Here is a 23576-nt window from a genome sequence, read left to right on the forward strand (position 1 = left end):
GCGCCTGAGACCCGGGTTCAATTCCCGACTCAGGCAACTGACTGTGTGGAGTTTGCACGTTCTCCCCGTGTCTGTGTGGGTTTCCTCCGGGTGCTCCGGTTTCCTCCCACAGTCCAAAGATGTGCGGGTCAGGTGAATTGGCCATGCTAAATTGCCCGTAGTGTTAGGTAGGGGTAAATGTAGGGGTATGGGTGGGTTGCGCTTCGGTGGGTCGGTGTGGACTTGTTGGGCCGAAGGGCCTGTTTCCACACTGTAAGTAATCTAATCTAATCTAACTAACATCTCTCCAGTTGCAACAGAGGTTTAAGTATTTCATTTAGCACAAGATGACACGCTTTTGCAATTACAATATAGCTAAATATTTTAATTATAAGCAATTAGGAGCTAATTTCAGGACTTCCATGAGTTTAAGAGTGAACAGGTTTGTTAACTGCTAAATAATAAAGACACCATTAAGACATGGACCACACACAAATACAAAGTTAAATCAAAATGGGGATCATCATGAAAGAAGATAAAAGAATACATTGTTGAAAGTCGTTTGGATGTCTTTGAGGCTAAGGTTTCAACTTGAGACATCGGTTTCTTAGACTCAAAGTATTAGCAAATGTTGCAGTTACCTTGAAAATTCTTGGCTCTCTGAAACTTCTTTCTGATCGGTGTTGTCACTGGATATTTTGTTTCTTGTTTCTTGAGAGAGAGAAAGACCCTTCTTCTGTCTACGTTCAGTTGTGCAGACTAAAGTTCACCTGCTCCAGCTTGTCTAGGATTCTCCAATGCACTGGCAGCACACCCTGTAAAAGCAGATCTGCCAACAAGGCAGAATGGCAATCAGCAGTGTAGGCTGCATTGGGTACAGGTACTGCACAGGATCAGGAACCCAGTCTGTAGCGTGGATAAGGCTGCCTCCCAGGAGCACTCCTTTGCTGTCTCAGCACGCATTCTCCTCGTGCCATGCCCTTATTCTGCACACCTTCTCTTGCATTGGCAATTAGCACAGTCACAGCAAGAGGCAAGTGGCCAATCTGAGCAGCAGTCCTCAATCAACGGCACTTATCTTACATCAGTGTGCCATGCCAGCCTTGCAGCTGTTACACATGGCAGCAGCATTCATGACAAACACATGGCATAAATAGCAAGCAATGGAACATGCCTGAGAGGATTAGGATGCAGTGTAGATGTTGACAATTCTCCAGCATTCTCTGAGGACACAAGGCCTCTCTGTCCATGACTGCCACCAACCAGTCCAATGATACAGACAGCCAATTGCAGGACTGCCTCCACTTAGGCAGTATCTCAGTGTGTACAGGCAATGTGTCAGTGAACTGCCTGCATTTCTCCCCAATAAAGGCCGGTGCCTCCTGTCTGCCTGCCTGTCACTGCTGCTCCTCCCTGGGTAACTGGTGTTATGTAAGTGGTATACCTGTTAGGGCTTGTGTGGGAAAGGTGTTGAGGTGTTCCTAGGGTGTGAGGAGGCAGCGTGGAGGGTATGCAGGATTAGTGGTGAGGGAGGATGAAGGGAAATGAGAGCAAGCAAGGGAAGGTGTTTCATGCAATACAGTGGGTGAGACTTGGTGGGAAATGGGTGCAGTGGCAGCGATACAGTGAGTGGGAGGTAGCAAAGAGAAGTATATGGCACTTTGCCTGGCAGGGTGGAGAAAGTCATTCACCTTCTTCTTGCAATCCTCCTCCCCTTGGAGGTTGCACTGACCCAGGTAGCAAATTCTGACTAGGTCGACACAATCTGGTAGCGTGGCCTCTTCAGCTGATCATCCCGGAAGATGACTTCCCTCTTCCCAACAATCCCTGTCTACAAGGGACCTGACTTCCAGTCCCTCCCTGAGGGGGGGTGTATTCCAGATTCCCCATCTCAGACATCTTCCCCGACCGAGTGGGAAAGCTTTCAGATACCAGTGCTCCTGCTGGTGAACAGCAGCTTAGGAAGATGGCATGGTTGCAAGGGGTGCTGGTGATAGGTCGGATCTCTGGTGAGTGACGTGTTGCTCTGGTAATGGCACATGCGGTGGAAATTGGACATGAGAGCTGGATTGCCAATAATTGTGACGAGTTTGGTAAGAATCACTCAGCCAAACACAATATAACTTGCACTTTGCCAAAAGAAAATACTAGATTCAGCCCCATATTTTATATAATCGAAATAATTTTGTTTCAACCGTTCGAATAAATATTAAAGAGCAAAGGACTTACTCCAAACCTGTGGGGCAACATTAGTTTCACAAGCCCAAGCAGATCCACAGTTTTTGATAGTACATTTCTACTTTGGTTTTGGTGGATAGTTATTGATGGATACAAAGCTGTAATAAAATTGGAAGTTATTCACAAAGGGGCTGGAACATTATCTTTATTCATGATCTTGTGTTGTCCTAGATTAAGCAAACTAGCTGCAGGGATTACTGCTCTGAAGTTTGAAGTGGAGAAGATGAGATAAATTGGAATATGGTTACTTGTTAACAGTGAATTCGAGTTTTGAAAGCTTTCTGTTGTCAAGAATAAAACAATACTGATAGCACATGCTAGATAGTGAGCACAAGTCATTAACAGAACCCTGAAGAGATACCTGATTATGTCATTAAGATTAAAATGTAAGTATTGAACATTATTAGGGCATAAAAAGAAAATGGGCACAGACCTAAGCTGTAACGCTTTATAATCCTACTCCACTGTTTAATAGATAACAGCTGATCATCAACTTCAACTCAACATTCCCAATCTACCACTGTCTTCCCTATGTCCAAAAATCTTTTAATATCATTCAATTGATCCTGCCAACATGTGGAGAAGCATCTTCTATACGTTTGGCTGTTAAGTGACTGCAGGTCAGGGCAGGAACTTCCTGCTGAGGTGAACTTCAGCTCTGGATGCAGGCAGGGACAGGCTGCTGCCTGGATTTTATGTCATTGCCTGGTCCATGCTCTCACATTGCTGCCTGCAGCATTGACTTCTCACTCCATTGGTCCTACCTTGAAATTCTGGGCTTGGTGGCTGCAAGCTGTTGTTCTTGATACTATTGATGAATTCAGAATTGGGGAATTCCAGAAAATAGTTTCAAGGAGTAGGGACAGGAAATAAACAATTAGCAACAAAGCCCTCCAAACTAACATTCAGTAGTGATGTCAATGTTTAGGAATACCTGTAATTTTAACGATTAATACCCTTCAAGCCAGTCTTTCATTTGCCCATCGCCAGACACAGCTGCACTAACTGAATGAGCTACATGGGAGGTCAAATAATAGTTTCCCATGCAACAGTGGAACACAGTAAGCATCCAAGATCCAACTTCTAAACACAATTTGTGTGCATCACTGGCAAATCCCAGCATTTGATTTTCAATTTCTGATCAATGATGGCCCTTGAGGTTGTTAATAATAGAAGATTTGATGATGGCCATTGAAGGCTAAGGGAAAGCGGTTAGACTGTCGCTTGTTGAACAAACTGGTTGACTTGGACTTCACTAAGCTGAGTGCTATTTATGATTTCCAGACCTTTCTGAACAAAAAGGTGGGCTGCATGAATGTTGCAAATGGAATTGAACGCTATGCAGTCAGCACAAGCACAGATCCACTTCGGACCTTATGATGGAGAGAAGCTTGGAGCTAAAAATAGTTGATAGGATCCTGCCTTGAAGAACTCTTTCAACAATATCTTGTGGCTCAGATAACAAGCCTCCAACAATCATAAGAATCTTCATTTGTGTGAGTGAAGATGCCAGCCAGTAGTGACTTCTCCTTCAATCACATCACTTCCAGTTTTCCTAGGTCTCCCTGGTGTCATCATTACTCAAATGCTACTCCTCGCTGATGTCAAGGGCAGTGAGTTTTACATCATCTGTACAATTTAGCTCTTTTGTCTTCATTTAAACAAAGACCATTCTGGAGCCTGGAGATAAATTGTCCCGATGGAACCCAAACCAAGCACGACCGCAGACTGATAACACTAACAATGCCATCTCATTCTGACGCACTGGTCTTCAGGGATGTTAACCTTTACTGTTCCCAGAATTCTCAGCTTTTCTTGACATCATGTGGAATGAATTGAATAGGTTGTAGGCTGACATCTGTGACAGTTGGAATCAAAATAAGACATCAGTATGACACGTTCACTCAATACCTGTGGTGGAAAATGGTTATGAATTTAATTTCATATCAATGATTGAATGTCCTCTTCCTCATATTAATTGTCCAATTTGCCCACATTCCTGTGCCAAGTTTTCAGAGCTTTAATGTGATTTTTTGATTGTGAAACTCCTTTGTCTTCTATATGATGTGCTTCTTTAGCTTATGTAGAAGGTATTGTATCCTTACAAAGTTAAAAATTCATGCTTGTTGCCCCTCTGTTCTGCACATCTCATTGACCACTGGATTTGTATTAATGGTACCTATCTTATGATCTGAACATGCCGGCAATCCATAACATTTGTGAAGCAGACAGTTTTAAGAGTTACCAGAGGGCAACATTGAATTCTGCCCATCAACAAGTGAGGGGTTATTATAAGGTTTTCAAAAAGGACAGGACAGATCGAGGCCCACAAAGGAGGGTCAAAGCCAGTGAGTGGGAAGATAAAATAAAAAAAAATAGAGAAATGTAGAGCCTTTAAGGCTTGATGTTGAGATCAAAAAGCCCCATTTTGCAATCAAATGTTGCTCATCAGGGTGAGATTCTTGTTCATGAGCAGGAGAGATCCATAAAATGGGTTATGGTTCATTATCACCCCCTGCTACCACTTAATCTCACCTTATTAATATGTTGACTTCCATTTTACCACTGGCAGGGTAAAAGCTAAATGCTAAAAATTCCTGACAGGAAAGTCAGAGTGGATACTCCTGCTCACCACGTGTTTCTGCAGACCTTCATTTCAGACCATCAATTCAGGACACACTGTGTTGCCAATGGCCACTCACACCCCTTGTCCAAGGTCAGTGCTGCACAAGGCGAAGTATCCACTCCATGCTCAATTTGTCAATTCCCTTTAATATCTTATTTCTTGATTAGATTTCCTCGCATTCTTGCAAACTCTAGGAAGCATAGGCCTAAACTACTGAACTGTTCTTCGGAAAACAAACTGCTCATCTCAGGAATCAATCTAGTGAATCTCCCCTGAACTGCCTCCAGAGCAATTACATCCCTCCTCGAGTAAAGGGATCAATACTCCAGGTGCAGTTCCACTAATGTCTTGTGCAGTTGCAGCAACACTTCCAATATTTTATTATCTATTCATTTAGCTATAAATAGTAAAATTCCATTTGCCTTCCTTATGAGTAGTTATACCTGCAAACTAGTTTTCTGTGATTCATGCAAGAGGACATTCACATTCCTCTGCATGAAACATGCTTCTGTTTCTAAATAAAAGCAAATTACTGCAGACTGTTTCTCTTCATTTAAATGATAAGTTGTTTTACTGTTCCATAGTCGGTCAAATCTCAGATGGCGATGAAACAAACTACAGACGGGAGGTAGAAGACCTGAAAAAATGGTGCATTGAGAACAACCTAGCTCTCAATGCCAGCAAAAACCGAGGAATTCATTATTGACTTTTTGGCGGGATGTTACTCATGTCCCCCTACACATTAACAGAACAGAGGTGGAACGAGTGGAAAGTGTCAAGCTCCTGGGAGTGGTAATCAACAATAAGCTTTCTTGGACTCTTCATGTGGATGCACTGGTTACAAAGGCCCAACAACGTCTCCTCTTCCTCAGGCAGCTGAAAAAATTTGGCATGATGGCAAATACCCTCACCAATTTTTATAGGTGCACATCGAGAGCATTCTGTCTGGATGGATCACTATTTGGTATGGCAACTGTACATTCAAGATTGGAGATGGTTACAGAGAGTGGTGAACTCGGCCCAGACAATTACAAAGGTTAAGCTCCCATTGAAGACTCCATCCACCAGGCCCGCTGTCAAGGAAAGGCCGCCAGCATTCTCAAAGATCCATCCCATCCTGGCAATGTTTTTCTATAACCTCTACCAGGTACAGAAGCCTGAGCACACGCATCAGCCGGTTTTGCAACAGTTTGTGCCCTACTGTTGTTAGAATACAGAATGGACTCACAAACTCTTAGCATTTTCCTGTACTTGTGTTTTTGTTTTTGCCATTGTTTACCTATTATTTACTTATCTATGCTATTGAACTGTCTGATCTGCCTGTATTGCTTGCAAGACAAAGCTTTTCCCTGTGCCTTGGTACTCGTGACAATAAATTCAATTCAATTCCACTAAACAAAGTAAATAACTCCACACTTATCCAATGTTAAACTCCATCTGCCAAACATTGGCTTGTTCACCTAATCTAACTATATCCAGTTATACTTTTTCTATTTTGTCATTTCAACTTACTTTTGTACTTTTTGTTTCATTTGCATAATTGGCAATAGTACTTTCCACCACTTCATCCTAGTCATGAATACAGATTGTAAAGATTTGGGGCCGAACTCTATGGCCCCCACTAATTACACTATGCCAACACTTTGTGCACATCTTATCAAGAGCCTTCTGGAAGTCCAGTTATAGCTACAACATCGACAGAATCACAATTATCCATCTCACTTGCAACATCTTCAGAGAAGTGTAGCAAATTAACCAAAGACAATTGACCCTTGATAAAACCATGCTGACTCTGATGCATTATGTTTTAACTTTCTAAACAACCTATTGTTACATTTTTAGTAATAAGATTCTAACAAGTTCCCAATACATCTTAAACTAACTGGTCTATAGTTTCTGACTTTCTGCCTCACCCTCTTTTTCAATAAGTAGATTATACAAACATATTTCCAATCCACTACAACATTTCCAGCATCCAGGGAAATTTGGAATATTATAACAAGTAGTACTATCCCTGCTGTCACTTCCTTTAAGACATTAGGAAGCCATCAGGACCAGGGGACTTATCTGCCTTCTTCCCAATAGTTTGCTCGGCATTTTTTTCCTGAGTGACGATAATTGTTCTGCATTCCTCCCTTTCTATAACCTCTGCATTACCTGTTACTATTGGAATGCTATAGCTTCCTCCATCCTGAAAACTGAGGCAAACTATGGATTTAGTGTCTCCCTCTTTCTATGGTCCCAACTATTAATTCCCAGAATCATTCTCTAAGGGTCCAACATTCATTTTTGCTATTGTCTTCCCTTTTATATATATATAAAACTTTCACTATCGTTTTTTATCGAGTTATATAGTTATAGAGTTATACAGCACAGAAACAGACCCTTCTGCCTATTTCATCTATGCCAACTAGATATCCTAAATTAATTAAGTCCTATTTGCCAGCATTTGGCCAATATCCCTCTAAATCTTCCTATTCATGTACCCGTCCAGATTCATTTTAAATGTTGTAACTGTACCAGCCTCCACCATGTCCTCTGACAGCTCACTCCATACACACACCACCCTCTATGCAAATAAGTTGCCCCTTAGGTACCTTTTGAATCCTCCCCCATTTACCTTAAATCTATACCCTCTAGTTTTGGGTTCCCCCTTCCCTGAGAAAAAAAACCTTGTCTATTCACCCTATTCATGATTTTATAAAGCTCTAAAAGGTAACCCCTCAGCTCCAGTGAAAATGGCCCCAGCTTATTTCGACTCCCCTGGTAGCTCAAACCCTCTAACCCTGGCAACATCCTTGTAAATCTTTTCTGCGTGTGTCATGAACATCAACTAGCCACAAAAAGATATGACCCACTCTCATTAGTATCTTTTCATACAGATAAGGAAGGATACCACTTCGACTTGGACAACATATCCATTGTAGGACAGGACAAACAGAGATATGCACAAGAGTTCTGAGAAGCGTGGCATTCCAACCGAAAATCTATCAACAAACACATTGACTTGGATCCCATTTACCACCCCCTGAGAAAAAGAACAGAAAATGACATCACCACAGATAATGATGTTGCCACATGAAATGACATCACTGACTAATGGAAACCCAAGCAGGTAAATAGAAAGTGGGCCATACCCACCAGAGCCTCATCTGGAGGCTCACTGATGATGTTACCAAGTATGATGATGAAACATCTGAAAATGAACCTTCCAGCTCAGTGAGCAAACCTGCATCCAGAACCTCAACCTGAGCTACAAAGTTTCTCAAAACTTGCTTACTTCATGCTTGTTTTCTTTCATAATTTCTGTTTTCGCTTTTCATTATTTTATTAGTAACTACCCCTATTAATAGGAATGATTCTTTGTTACTTTTACTTCAATGTATATGGATTGTATTCTGTCTTACTGATGGCCAATGCCATCTGTTATGTTATCTGTTTAAAAAATTATCCAGAGATAATTATGTTTGATGTGCTTATTTATGACTTAGCTCCTGCTTCTCCACCAACAGGGCCTCATTCTCTGTGATATGCTCTTTGTTTTCCCTCTCTTTTTTAAACATGTTATACTCTACGTAGTTTAATTGCCAGCAATTCTTGAAATGTCTAGTTCCTTACAATGTGATTTCACTCGTTCCCTTTTCTCATTATGCTCATTCTACACTTTACTATGTAGGCATTCTATTAACAATTCTCTCACTTCACTTTTGACCACATTTGAACACATTAGTTCTATTTATTCCCTGGCCATTTAAGTTCTCCATGTATGATGTTGTTCACAGCACTTCTTTTCTGTTTCATATTGTGCTTCACCTATTTTCTATAGCTCTCTCCCCAGTCTTAACAGCATAAGGCTTTTACTGTTTTCCCAGCTGGGCATGTCTCATTCTGCTTCAGGGAATGTTTGTCCCATTGCTCACTTCGTTCTTCTAGCTCTTGGCGATGTGCCATGCAAAGGAGCCCATCTTGCCTAAACATGCCCTTCAGCTAAATGCTAATTCTCTCCACAAATCTGTCTATATGCTAATTTGCATGTGGTTTGGGTAATAATCCAGAGATAATTATGTTTGACATGCTTATTTATGACTTAGCTCCTACTTCTCCACCAACAGGGCCTCATTCTCTGTGATCTGCTCGGATTCAGATCACCCAGCTTTTCCCTTTCTTTCTCAAATTACTCTTCTGTTGCCTTCAGATATTCCTCACCCTGGCATCAGGTAGGTTTTGCTTATCCTTCAGTGTTCTTGTTTGTTGTGGCAGAATACACAATTTAATCTCTTGATCACAGAATTGCCCCATCACTACAAGATTTCTATTCCGTTTTTCTCCATCTCCTCCTTTATTTTAGATAACCTTCTGAGTCACAGTGCCTTAGGATATACATGGTATTGTGGCTGCCTTCCTCACATTATTCCCTTTGTCCTCACAGATAGGGAACTGGACAGCAGCCACATTTACAACTTATCCTTCCCAAACTTCCTTAAATCCCCAATGCCAAATTCCCTGGCAGTTATCTCTTCTCCTATCTTGATCATGGGATTTTCTCTGACGTGTTACTGTGATCTGGAGAAAACTATGCAGAAATTCTTCTTCAACCACCTCTGCCATTGCCCCTCATCCCCAACCTTCCATGCATTCTGGTGCATCTCCAACTCACTCTCTAGCACAATGACTCTGAGTTGAAATGGCTCAGCCAGAGCATTTACAGTCTTTGTTGTAAGTGCTCAGTTTCACTTAAAACTAATGTACTGGTGCTTCTCTAAAAGTGTGTGCTGTTCTAGTGCATTTATTTAACCAGTTAGAATCCAATCATAGAATCCCTACAGTGTGGAAACAAGCCCTTTGGCCCAACTAGCCCACCCTGACCTTCCGAAGAGTATCCCATCTAAACCCATTCCCCATTACCGGTTATTTTCAAAGATTCTGTAAACGTAAAAATTGTCCAGCTGAGATTGACTGGATCATAAATCCCATTGAATGTTGTTTGAGCATTTTGTTTTCCAAGAAAATTCTGTGAAGATGCCCATTTCTCACATGAAATGAAATTTGCAAATATTAAAACCAACACAAAATGCATAACATCGAAAGATTTCAACGCTAGTAAATCTCAAACTCATGGAAGCTATTGGATTACTTTCTGTATTACTAACGCAACTTCTGCTTATGTCATTTCCATTTGTTGTGATACATATCAAGTGACAAGAAAACTGAAATAATTCATAGTTAAAAATCACACAATACCAGGTTATAGCCCAAGAGGTTTAATTAGAAATAAACCTGTTGGATTATAACCTGGTTTTGTGTGATTTTTAACTTTGTACACCCCATTCCAACACTAGCACCCCCAAACCAGAAATAATTCACTACTTACAAAGCGCCTAAGAATAGCATTGAGGAGAATCTGCACTTTTGACCATTCACCAGGTTTGAGTTTATGTAACACTGAGGTTGCATTTAATTCTAAAGACACACACTCTGAGCTGACTTGGATGGGGTGGGGCTTATATGAAAGTGAGCGTTTGCCTTCCAGACTGGTGTTTTCACCTCTCCCAGACTGGAGCATTGATAGGTTTTTGGGGTGGAAGGAGTAGGGTCCGGGGGCTGAAACAGCAATTTAAGTTGGTTGTAACAGCCTGTCATCATGATATTCCTGAAAAGTAATAGAAAGAGTGGACAGAGTCCTGCTGGATGTCATAGGTGAGACTTTATCTAAAATAAAGCATTTATCTATATAGAATTGGAATTGAGGCTTGTATATACGTATGGGGTGTTACAGGGTGAGAATTGAGTTTTGTAATGTCTCTCCAATCAAATAGTCTTTTAACATTCCCTGTCATTACATTATGGAAGTCCATAAAATTACAAAAGGAAAATTGTGAAGTTTCCACTTGTGGGGACAAACAAGCCTGGAGGCCGTTCGTACAGTGGCTCATCAAGAAATCAAATCCAGAATTCAGAGGAAATTTAATTCCCTTTAGAACATGGATGTCACCAATACAGGAAGTGAAGGTGTTAAATAATATAGATTCGCCAAGGGGACATGAAGGAAAAGATAACAGGGGGTTATGGAGATAGAATTTAACAAGATCGAATGGAAGGAGGCATGAGTGACAGGAAGGACTAGTTGAGTTGAACGGCCTGTTTCTATGCTGTATATTTTGATATGTGGTCACAAACTAAGAAACACAGCAGCCAATTTTGGTGAAGGAAGGTATCATCAATATCATGAAATGACAACCAAGCAATGTATTTTAGTCACTTCCAGTTTGGGATAAATAATGTCTGTGGCAAATAGAATTTAATCCTGAAAAGTGTATGATGATGCAGTTTGGGAGGACTAACAAGGTAAGGAAGTAGATAATGAAGAGTAGGACCCGGAGGAGTACAGAAGAACAGATGTTCCTCTTGTGTATGTCCATAGATCTTTGAAGTAAACGACAAGGTGGATAAGGCAGTTAAAATGATATGTATGGGATATTTATCTTTATTAGTCAAGTCATTGAAAGCAACAGTTAAGATGTTATGATGGAGCTGGAAAAGATGTTTAGTTAGGCCATAGCTGGAGTAGAGCAGTGCTGGTCACCACACAATAATTGTAATAAAGAGGGGGCAGAAACATTTCACCAGACTGGTGTCTGCGCTGGAGTGCTTCAACTAAGAAGACAGACTGGATAGGCTAGCTACTCACTCACTTCGGATACTACTCCACATCCATGAAAAATGGTGACTGTGCCATCTATTTTCCCTTTCTTCATATTTGCTTCTCTCTCATTCCAGGAGGAAAACAGCCCACAATAGGGCAGGAAGTGTTAAGGCAGGTGGTGGGCCTGTTTCTTATCTGTTACAAAAGATTATCCTGATTCTGACTGCCCCGAGTAGCTGACTGATTGTGTCTAAGCCTCTGGACTGGTATTGAAGGTTTCCCTTTACTTACTGAGCCAATCCCCTTGAGCAAAACCTAACTCCTTCAACTTAACAAACACGACAAGCTCTGCCTTTGTGTTTGTACTAAATGGAAAGGTGAGGCAGAAGTACCATGAGCCTGGGATCTGTGACTGAAGGAACAAAGTGCAAAAAGGCAAGACAATGCCTGGTATGGTAGGAAGATCGTATGAGGAAAGGCTGAGGCACTTGGGGCTGTTTTCATTGGAAAAAAGAAGGTTTAGGGGTGACTTGATAGAGGTGTACAAGATGATTAGGGGTTTAGATAGGGTTGACCATGAGAACCTTTTTCCACGTATGGAGTCAGATATTATGAGGGGGCATAGCTTTAAATTAAGGGGTGGTAGGTATAGGACAGACGTTAGGGGTAGATTCTTTACTCCGCGAGTCGTGAGTTCATGGAATGCCCTGCCAGTAACAGTGGTGGACTCTCCCTCTTTATGGGCATTTAAACGGGCATTGGACAAGCATATGGAGGAAAGTGGGCTAGTGTAGGTTAGGTGGGCTTGGATCGGTGCAACATCGAGGGCCGAAGGGCCTGTACTGCGCTGTATTTTTCTATGTTCTATGTTCTAATGTAAGACAGCAATGTTGTGAGCAGCCAGGTAGGTTCTGAGTGAGTGAGTACCAAGAGAAAAAGTGAAAAGCCAGGAGACACAGCTGGACCAGTGCATGAGCTGGGTATACGTCCCTGAACACTCAATGTCCTTACTGCAGTTTTGCAACGATAGTGCCCGCCACAGCCCAAAGTGCAACATAGAATTGTGGAAATATCCTGTACGTGGATTGTAGAAACGCCATGAGGATTGTGAGAGCTGGCATGCGTTGGATGCCAATGTCTGTGGGTGTGAGATAATTGCAGCCAGTGCCATGGAATATGCCTGAGGTACTGGTTTCCTTTGCAGTCAGTGACAAGATAAATCTGCCAGGTACTCACTCTGGTTTCCACATTGAGTTTTCTTGTCATTTAACTTGTTGGATATGTCTGGGAAGCTATAAGTTGAGTGTTAATGAGGCACGTTGAGCCATCTACAAAGCAATGATTCCCATTATTTCGAAACTTGTCACTACCCAGTTAAAAATTCACCAAATTACTCATGAAAAGCATAAAAGATGGAACAAGATGCTCCCAACATGAAGATCAGCCTTGTTGGACTCTTTTGTTACTTTGCCACAAATCCCACCTTTACCCATGCCACTCAGACTCTATTAGCTTGCACCTATGACATTATATTATGATACTGTAGACAGCTCTACTGAGTTTTTCTGAAATATCACCAGATCAGTTCTTACATTTGCTCGGCTTAATATCTCATCTGAAAGGCAGGGCTGCCTCAGCACAGCACTGGGCTGTCAGCCAGGAACAGGAGGATGAAAACAGCAGGGTCATGTGATTTTGAACCCACAACCAGCTGCCTCAGGGGTGATAGTGCTATTGGGTAAACCATAGCTGGAATCTTTAATATACAAAAATAAACTGTATTTAAGGGTTCATTGGGAGTTCTGGGATTTTTGCCTCCACTTCCAACAGATCCTCCTCTAAAACTGTGCAGACCCTTTGAGGTAATTCTCCATGCTTGAGAGTTTATATTTTCACATCCGAGTGAACATTCAACACCATATGTCAAAACTCACCACACGTGAGCATTGTTGAGATCAGTGAATGAATGAAATTGGCCTGATTGCTAAAACAGCAGATCTGTCTCTGACGCTAGTGATCCAGACTAGTGCAGTTAAGAACTGTCAAAAAAGTTTGTCCAAGATTTTACAATCAACCTCATTTTACAAGGCAGTGAAGAGAAGCCAAAATATTTTTTTTTTTGGAGGGCTTTTCCTGAGATTTCTTCAATAGCTACTTTTTGATTTTCAGCAGCTAAGTTTTTGTTTTCTGGAATTTTTAAAATTCACTTTAACTCATTATTAAATGATACAGTAACCTAGTAACAATTCCTCTGTATATAAATAGATATTTGCAACTTCTGGACTCACAAAGAAAAAAATTAGAACAATTTATCAATGTCCTCACTCACTAAACTTGAAACCACAACACACAAGGAGAACATTAATATAATTTAAGTAACAGTATTGAATTTAGCATAAAAAGTAGATACAAGTTAGCAACAAAAACTTTATTTTTCAAAATAATTAACACACTTCTGTACACAAAAAGCCATCACTCTAAACACATCTTCTGCAAACTGGTACAGTCACAGTTTATGTGTTTACAGCATAAATACACAAACTTGGAACATTGTAATTAGATTAGATTAGATTAGACTTACAGTGTGGAAACAGGCCCTTCGGCCCAACAAGTCCACACCGACCCGCCGAAGCGCAACCCACCCATACCCCTACACTTACCCCTTACCTAACACTACGGGCAATTTAGCTTGGCCAATTCACCTGACCCGCACATCTTTGGACTGTGGGAGGAAACCGGAGCACCCGGAGGAAACCCACGCAGACACGGGGAGAACGTGCAAACTCCACACAGTCAGTCGCCTGAGTCGGGAATTGAACCCGGGTCTACAGGCGCTGTGAGGCAGCAGTGCTAACCACTGTGCCACCGTGCCGCCCCAACTGTGCCACCGTGCCGCCCCCCACTGTGCCACCGTGCCGCCCCTTTTTTACTACCTTTTTTACTGCATCACTGATCTCAAACCCAGATTTAAATTTAACAATTGATCCACTGTTAATTACGATAGTATTTATTACATACTTCCCCCCCAATATAATAGATCCAGAATATTCAGCCTTAAGCTAGTTTAAGCTACGTTTATTTTTAAGACATTCACTATTTCAATAATTTAAGTTTTCCTGGTTCTGAGTCAGCTGAGTCTTTCCTTATTGACAGATTTAATCATCTCTGCTTTGCGGCCTCTCTCTCTGAATCCCTTCCACTTTCAGCTTCTTTCTCATACCCAAAGATTTGTTCCGACCCATACAGCGTCACAAAGCCCCGTCTTCTCTTCCCCATTACAAACCTATCCTCCACACCCGCCACAATCCCTTTCTTTCCTCACTTGCAGTCCTCTTCCTCTCTCTAACACCTCCCCCAGTTCCCTTCATCACTCTCCTCCTTCTTGTCCTCCCTTGCAGCACTCATCATCTCCCCATACATCGCAGCACCATTCCTCTTTCTTCAACCCCCCACAGCCTTTGTTTCCTGCATGCCCCTTCTCCCTGTCCAAACACTGTCCACTCGAGTGACACACTGGCTACAGCAACTTATCTGCTCTTCCCGTCATGGGCTGGGGTTCTCTCTCATGTTTGCTACTGATGAGGTCACTAGAGGAGCAAAGAGAAACAGTCTGTGATTGGGGAAATAGCCCCTCAGAGATTTTGTCCATGTTCAGTGTTGATGGTTTTCCACTTTGGTCCCTGTATTTGAATATTCCTAGGTATTTTAATGGTTTTTGACATTGAATAGATCTACTGCCCCTGTCTAAACTTAGCTCTGATGGTGAGGGAGATGTGGCCAAGATTCTTAGGAATAATTTAGCAACTTGAACTGCCATCATGACAGAGGAAGTTTCTGGAGCTTCTAACTGTAATTTACATTGTTTACATTTAATTTATGAATTAAATTCTTTATCATTGACCCCATAAATTCATCAACTATATCAGCACTGGAGGAGACCCAGTCAATATGATTCTCACATTTTAATTAAAATTATAATACCCTGAGGAGCTTCAACCCCTTTAAAGTAGTCAAAGTAGTTACTCTTTTTATCCAGAGGAGACAGGTGTTGAGTCTATTTCTAAAAGTATTAAGAATAATTGAGAATTCTTGCATGACTATTTATGATGTAATATTGCACCTGTATGATTATAATTATCTTGATTACACCTTTTAGATTCAGTTAGGTTATTATTTTAAACAGAATCTGGTCAAACTGGAAATGTCAACATTTTATGCAAATATTTAAACTACATCAATATTATTAAATGCAAGTTTCAGGAATATTGTAATAGAAGATGTTGGAAGTCTTAAGGTAAGTTTCATCTGATTTCTGAGGCTGGATCTGTCTGAAAAGAACATGCTACTTCTGTTTTCCCTTTTGAATATTTAGATGGATTGACATTCAGAATATTTACTAATTAGTATTTATTCTCCTTACAAGCACATTGCATCTTTTAAAGATTGATATTTTTGTCTTGTAGTTTATTGTATGCACTACATAGTTACTCTTCTGTTTAGTCTCTGTTGTTGTGCCTTTTCCCATTTTCAGTTTAGCTTTTGTGACTACCCACTTCAATATATTTCAGTACACCAGTTATTTAAGCCATCCAATATTCTTTCCCCTATATTTGTAAAAGTCTATTTAAACCACGTATATTTGAGTTTATGTTGCTTATCAGTGAGTAAATTTACATAGCTAGCCTACATCTCTGAAAGGGATTCTACTTTCCATTAAGTCACAGCTCTAGTCTGAAGCAATCTTTAAATTTAGTTCTTTTAATGTTAAATACTTGACCATTACAGTGATATTTGTTGTCTGTCTCTCAAATCACATTGAACCTGATTTCCATCAAGCTATTTAGAAATGCATTCAAATACATTAAGAGCAACAAAGATCAATCTAGCAAAATGTTTTTGATTGTGATAAAGAGTGAAGTATATACCAAAATAACAGTAAAACTTCATCCAGATTTATGCCTCAAATAAATAATTTGGTATGATTTGACATTATCACCATATGTACCAATATCTCCAATAATTTCCACGCGTTGTGAGGGAACTTTCTCTGACACTTTGACAGACAGTATAGTTTGTATATGAATTACTTTATTAATTAAAGGAAAGAAAATAACAAGCAAATTGTAGATGAAATCACACCATCTCTGAACATAAAAACACTTTCTATATAAACCCCATTCTTTGTTAATGTTGAACAGTTTGTATATAAATGACATTGCTCATCGCTTCGTTATAGTTCAGTGTGAATATATTATTCTAGTAATTGACAGGATATTGCATTTTATCTTTGTCCAATAACTTCGATGGGAGCACCATCACACCTGTGCAGGACCTTACTGTTATCACTACCTTCAAGATTTTAGTACTTAGTAGGATCAGCACGTTCCGGTTTCTATTTCTGGATACTACTAGAGAAAAGTTTAAGATGGTTTTGTGCAGCTGTCATAGGTTATGGATTTGGTGTGTGTTTCTCTCTATTCATGGCTGTGACAGTGCTGTTATGTGTCTGCACATATGTCTGTCTGTTCCTGCAATAATACTTACCTTTAGTCTCTATCCCTTAATACCTTAGCTTAACAAAAAAAACCTATGTCAGATTTAAAATTAAAAACTGATCCACATTCCACTATGATTTGTGGAAGAGAGGTGCAACCATCTATTATCATTTGTGTATAAAATGAAGGATATTATTAAGCTAGAGAGGGTTCAAAAAATATTTGCCAAAATGTTGCTGGGAATGGAGAGACTTTTGTTACTGGAGTTTAGAAGGTTGAGAGATGATTTACAGAGGTTTATAAAATCATGAGGGTTATAGATAAGGTGTTTGGCAGATGTCCTTTCTTTGAATTTAGGGATTTCAAGGTTAGGGAGCATATTTTTAAGGTGAAAGGAGAAAGATTTAAAAAAGACATGAGGGGTAACCTCTCTACACAAAGAGTGATTTGTATATGGAATGAACTTTCAGACGATACAGGTACAGTTATAATGTTTAAAAGACATTTGGGTAGGCACAGGAATAAGAAATGTTTGGAGGAATATGGGCCAAATGCAGGAAGGCGGGACTAGTTAAGTGTGGGATTATGGTCGGCATGGACTGTTTGGACTGAAGGGCCTGTTTCCATGCTGGATGACTCTGTGATTCTCAGACTATAACATCTCTCCAGAATGGTCTGACCCTAATTCTCAGACTGTGCTACTAGTTCTCAAACTATTTCCACTGGTTCGGGATTTATCTTCATCAACCAGTCCTTTTCCTGTCAATAGCTTGAAGGCTTTGATATGATCACCCCATAACTTTCTAAATTCTTGAGGCCTAATTTGTGTAATCTCATCTCATAACTTAATCCTAAAGTCCAGGAATCATTCTTGTAGACCTATGCTATACTGTCTCTGTAGTAAGTTAAAAATCACACAACATCAGGTTATAGTCCAACAGGTTTAATTGGAAGCACTAGCTTTCGGAGCGACGCTCCTTCATCAGGTGATAGTGGATGAAGGAGCGTCGCTCCAAAAGCTAGTGCTTCCAATTAAACCTGTTGGACTATAACCTGGTGTTGTGTGATTTTTAACTTTGTACACCCCAGTCCAACACCGGCATCTCCAAATCAGATCTCTGTAGTGATTAGAATGAGGTAAGTCACGTGGACCTCATAGGGTTCCCTGGTTGGGGCTGTTAATCTGGTCCATTCGAAGCCCTGGCTGACAGATAAGAACAGGAGTGTCAAAGATTCTGCTCACTCAGAGGGCTGGCTCTGAGAGAGCTGGATCAGTGTCAAGGACTCTCCATGTGTAGAGCAATGGTGACTTGGTGATGGGATACTGGCCTCTGAGGAATTAATTTACCCTCCAAAGATATGATGCCCTGATCTGCTCAGTATTCAAGTGGGGTCTGACCTGGATTCTGTATAAGTCCAACATAACTTCTGCACCCTGTATTGTAGTCTTCTTAAAATTAACGCCACAATTTCATTTGCATTTTTGATTATTTTCTAAACCTCTTTGTGACTTCTTAATGATTTATGTACCTGAAACCCCAAATCTCTTTGGACATCTATTGCATTTAACTTCATACAATCTAGAAAGTACTCTGATAAATCCTTTTACAGTTCAGATTAGATAACCTCAGACTTGCTTACATTGAACTCTGTCTGCCACAGTTTTGTCCATTCAGGGGAGGCAATGGCCTAGTGATATATCCAGGGCCAGTACTGATTGGTACCTGGGTTTGAATCCTGCCATGGCAAATGGTGGAATTTGGATTCATTTAAAATCTGGAGCTAGAGGTCTAATGATGACCATGAAACCAGTATCAGTTGTCAGGAAAAACCCATATGGTAGACTAACGTCCTTTAGGGAAGAAAATCTGCAATCCTTACCTGGTCTAGTTTACATGTGACTCCATACGCACAGCAATATGGGGGTTGCCTCTTAACTGCCTTCTGGGCAGTTAGGGATGGACAATAAATGCTGGCCTAGCCAGTGACACCTACATCCTGTGAATGAAAAAAATTGTACTTTGTCTATCAATATAGTAATTTTATGCTATCATCTATAGAGTCTACAATTCCACCTACATATATGATCTTTTCATATTTATATCCTAGTTGTTTGAACTGTCAGCTTTCTAGATTTACTATATTAGTGATCTCTCTGTCCAGTCCCTGACTCATGTACTGCATGTCAATCTTGCAGAATGGCACCTCTGTGGTCACTCAGTGTGCTCCTCACAGGATTGTTCCTACTTCAAACTGATGGAGTTTGTGCAGGTAAGAGACTGAACCTAACTCCCCAGATCCATCTTGCCTAACTTCACTGAGTGAGAGACAAATGAGACCAACATTTCTCATATAACCTGGCAAAGTAAGAGAGGTTGAATCTGACTCTCCAGTTCTTGATGTGCACCGGTCCCTAAAGTTAGCAGGACAGGTAGATAAGGTTGTAAAGAAGGCATATGGAATAATCTCATTCATTGGCAGAGATATAGAAAACAAAAGTAAAGATATAATGATGAAACGATATAAGACACTGCTGAGGCCACAACTGGAGCATTGTGTGCAGTTCTGGTCACCACATTACAGGAAGGACGTAATTGGTCTAGAGAGAGTGCAGAGAAGACCTACTGGGATGTTACTATGTCTGGAGAATTATAGCTTCAAGGAGAAGTTGGAGAGGTTGGGATTGCTTTCCTTGGAACAAAGAAGGCTGAGGGAGGACATGATTGAGGTCTACAAAATTGTGAGGGGTAGAGATAGAGTAGACTGTAAGAACTGTTTCCCTTGACAGAGAGTTCAAAAACTGGGGTCATAGATTCAAGAGCACAGCAGTTCAGGCAGCATCCAACGAGCAGCGAAATCGACGTTTCGGGCAAAAGCCCTTCCTGATGAAGGGCTTTTGCCTGAAACGTCGATTTCGCTGCTCATTGGATGCTGCCTGAACTGCTGCGCTCTTCCAGCACCACTGATCTAGAATCTGGTTTCCAGCATCTGCAGTCATTGTTTTTACCTCATAGATTCAAGCTGAGTAGCAGAAGGATTAGAGGGGACTTGTGGAAAAAACTTTTTTACACAGATGGAATTGATTGCCCGAGTTGGTGCTGGGGGCAGATACACTAAACTTATTTAAAAAGTACCTGAACCTCGCCTTAACTGCTATAAGCCACAGGGCTATGGCTGTGAGCAGGAAGATGTGATTTGAAAGGGCACTTGGATGTCTTTCTATCAGCATGGACAAGATGGACCAAATGGCCACCGTCTTTGCTGTATCATTTCCATGGTTCTGTGGTTCTACCTCTCTGACCTCACCACAGACTAGATGATACCAAGAGTGTCTCCTCAATTTTGTTGAGGTGCAGAGTAGGCTTTCTGTGACATGGTGCATTGGTACTTCCTTCCAATCTTACCATTTTAATGGTATTATCTACAATGTAAGGCGAGTGTAGGCAGAATAAGATAAACAGATTAAGAAGATTATCTACAGTGTGGAAACAGGCCCTCCGGCCCAACAAGTCCACACTGACCCTCCAAAGAGAAACCCACCCAGACCCATTCCCCTGCACCTAACATTATGGGCAATTTAGCATGGCCAATTCACCTAACTCGCACATTTTTGGACTGTGGGAGGAAACCAGAGCATCCGGAGGAAACCCACGCAGGCATAGGGAGAATGTGCTGGGACAGTTGCCTGAGGTGGGAATTGAAGCTGGATCTCTGGCACTGTGAGGCAGCAATGCTAACCACTGTGTCACTGTGTCGCCCATTATCTTGTTAATGATACCAAAAAATTTCTTAATAGCCAATATTAAACAAATGCACAGTTCTTTTCAACAGGATATGCCAGAGGAAATTCCTTGCAGTCAAATATTGAGTGAGCTTAGAGCAGCTAAGATGGGAACAGCGAAGCTAAAAATCAATGTCAGATAACAAGGAGGGGACATCACCAGACTTTCTCTGACATGAATAGGGATTCATCATTTTTCACTTAATTTGAAAGGTTTTTATTTAATCTTCATTTCTTTGTAATAATTGTTGTTTTATCGCTAAAGCAAAAGTGTGGGCTTGATTCAGTGAGGGACCACTTTATTAAAACCAAAACAGATCAACATATGATCCATCAAACCAGGTTCTCTCTTAGATCTGACTTCTCTAATATTAGCATGAGCTGAGATCATAACAATAAGATTATTCTATCATGTTTGGAATGGAGACACTTGTTCCCACTTTGTCTCAACTTCCAACCTAGTTCATCAGGTAAAAGAGGAAGAAAAGTGCCGCCGAACTGTATAAAGTTTTCAGTTTCAATATAACAGCCAGTTCCAGTTAATGACCTTCTCACTCAATTTTAAAGTCCTGCAATCTCTAAGAATATTTCAATACATCCTATTATACCATCTCTGTTATTGAAAAATACTTACAGGTAGAAGCTGCCCTAGGCCTTTCTCAGCATGAGTAATTCAGAGGCGTTGTGTTTCTGTTATAGGTGATGACAAACCCCTGGGCAGTCCTTTTGTACAAACAGCTGTACATGAAGCCATTGAACAGGTGAATAAAGCATACACAGAGACAAGGATTAAGTAGGTTTTTAACCTTCTTATCTGATTTCCCTCTGATTTTGTTATCTGTTACTTAATTCAATTCACCCACACCAATTTGTCAGCAATTTGTTCGAGAATTTAATCCATTTATATCTGTTCAGACGAGACCTAACTAATTAAGAAAAGACAGTAGATTGAAAATGTTACAAAGTTTCTTAAAACAAAAAGGTATACTTAAAGGTAATTTTCACAAGATACTGTCTTTGAACAGAAGATGATAAGATTTAGGAGCATCATTTGACCCATTGAGGCTGTTCCACCATTCGATCACGGTTAATATGTTTCTTAACCCCATTCTCCTGCCTTCTTCCCTTAAACCAAGATCCCCTTACTAATCAAGAACCTAACTATCTCTGCCTTAAGTACCCTCACTGCCTTCTGCAGCAATGGGTTCTAGAGATTTACTACCCTCTGGCTGAAGAAAGTCCTCTTCACCTCAGTTCGAAAGAGTCGTCCCTTCACTCTGAGGCTGTGCCCTCAGGTCCTAGTATCTCCAACTGGTGGAAACATCTTCTTCACATCCACTTTACCCAGGCCTTTCAGTCTACTACTTGTCAATACTCTCTGTCTTATTACTTGTCCTGGAAACTTTAATAACTTTCACTGATCCCTCCCGCCCTTTAACATTTTCCATAATTTTTCATGTAACTGAGTCCACCCCACAACTATATAGTTGAAAGCTCTATCCACAACCTGAGTCATGTGATTCACCAGTACTCTGATCCCAGCCTGAGTCAAGTGGAGCCCAGTCCACTGAAACAGCTCTCTCCTTCCCCAGTACTCATGTCAATGTCCCATGAATTTCAACCTGTTTATCCTATATTATTCTTTGAACCATGCATTTTTGACCCTAATTTGGTCGTACCTCAAGTAATAACCTGGAGATTATGACATTTCTGGCTCAGATTTTTAGCTTAGCCCCAGGCTACTCATATACACTCAGTAAACTTTTTTTCTCTTTCTATCTATACCGTTAGTACCTACATGGACCACAACACTGGATCTTTCCCTTCCCACTCCAAGTTCCTCTGAAGCCCAGGAGAAACATCTTATCAATCACGGCATAGAGAATAATGTCTATTCCCCTGGTTATATATCCCTGAGACGAGATTTCCAACTAGATTTCTCTTTTCTCCCCCCTCTCTTGAATGGTTCCTTGTACCGTGGTGCAACTGTCAGTTTGTTCCTACTGCCCCCACTCTCATCCACACAGGGAGCAAGAAGCTCCAATCTATTAGACAAGCTCAAGGACTGAGGTTCCTACAGCCCTATTCACTGGATCTCTCAACCTGCCTCATTCATAGTCACACCCTCCTGTCCCTAAACACTGATTGAATTCAAAAGTAGTTAATCTAAGGGGTGTGACTGCCTCCTGGAACACAGCGTCCAGGTAATTCTCTTCCTCCTTGATGAGTCACATTGCTTGAAACACGAACTTTAGCTCATTAATTCTGAGCCGGAGATCCTCCAGCAACTGTCACTTGATAAAGATGTGGTCACTATGGATCACAATAGGATCCGCCCGCTCCCATATCATGCAGGTATAACACATCGGCTGGCTTGCCTCTCTATTTTAATGACTTCATTCGTGATATGCTTTTAAAAACATTTCCTATTGGAATTTTAAGTTGTAAACAACATTTCCCCTAATTACCTACAATCTGACTGTGACCCAGAACAGATAGTTAAAGTAATAGCTTTTACCAGTCAATGGATTTATAGATTTCCTGTGATGTTACTATTTGTTTTGTGCTGGGTTCCCAATCCTAGGCTTCAATTTATCCTGTTAAAATAACTTACAAAGACCTTACAAAGTACGAACCAACAAAAAGCAAGCAAAAAGCACCTCTTCCCCTTGGCAGTGAATTAAAATCCCACCAAACTATATACTCACTTGGTCTATGTCTTACTCTGACATGATCTCTTTCCTGATCGTGTGCAGCTTACAGTCTTGGGCATATTCCAAAGTGCAAATATGATTCGCACCTCAAGTGGCTTCA

General features: G+C 40.8%; 1 long non-coding RNA gene across 1 annotated transcript; it reads right to left on the reverse strand.

Moving 5' to 3' along the window:
- Positions 1 to 438: 438 nt before the first annotated feature.
- LOC132830281 (uncharacterized) lies at positions 439 to 23545 on the reverse strand. The gene is made up of 4 exons (XR_009646357.1): positions 23471 to 23545; positions 21397 to 21500; positions 18863 to 18979; positions 439 to 808 (listed from the first exon to the last, which is right to left on the reverse strand). It is a non-coding gene; the product is annotated as an uncharacterized LOC132830281 (long non-coding RNA).
- Between the last annotated feature and the right edge of the window lie 31 nt (positions 23546 to 23576).

Source organism: Hemiscyllium ocellatum, chromosome 31, assembly GCF_020745735.1.
Source record: "Hemiscyllium ocellatum isolate sHemOce1 chromosome 31, sHemOce1.pat.X.cur, whole genome shotgun sequence".
In the NCBI taxonomy this organism is placed as follows: domain Eukaryota; kingdom Metazoa; phylum Chordata; class Chondrichthyes; order Orectolobiformes; family Hemiscylliidae; genus Hemiscyllium; species Hemiscyllium ocellatum.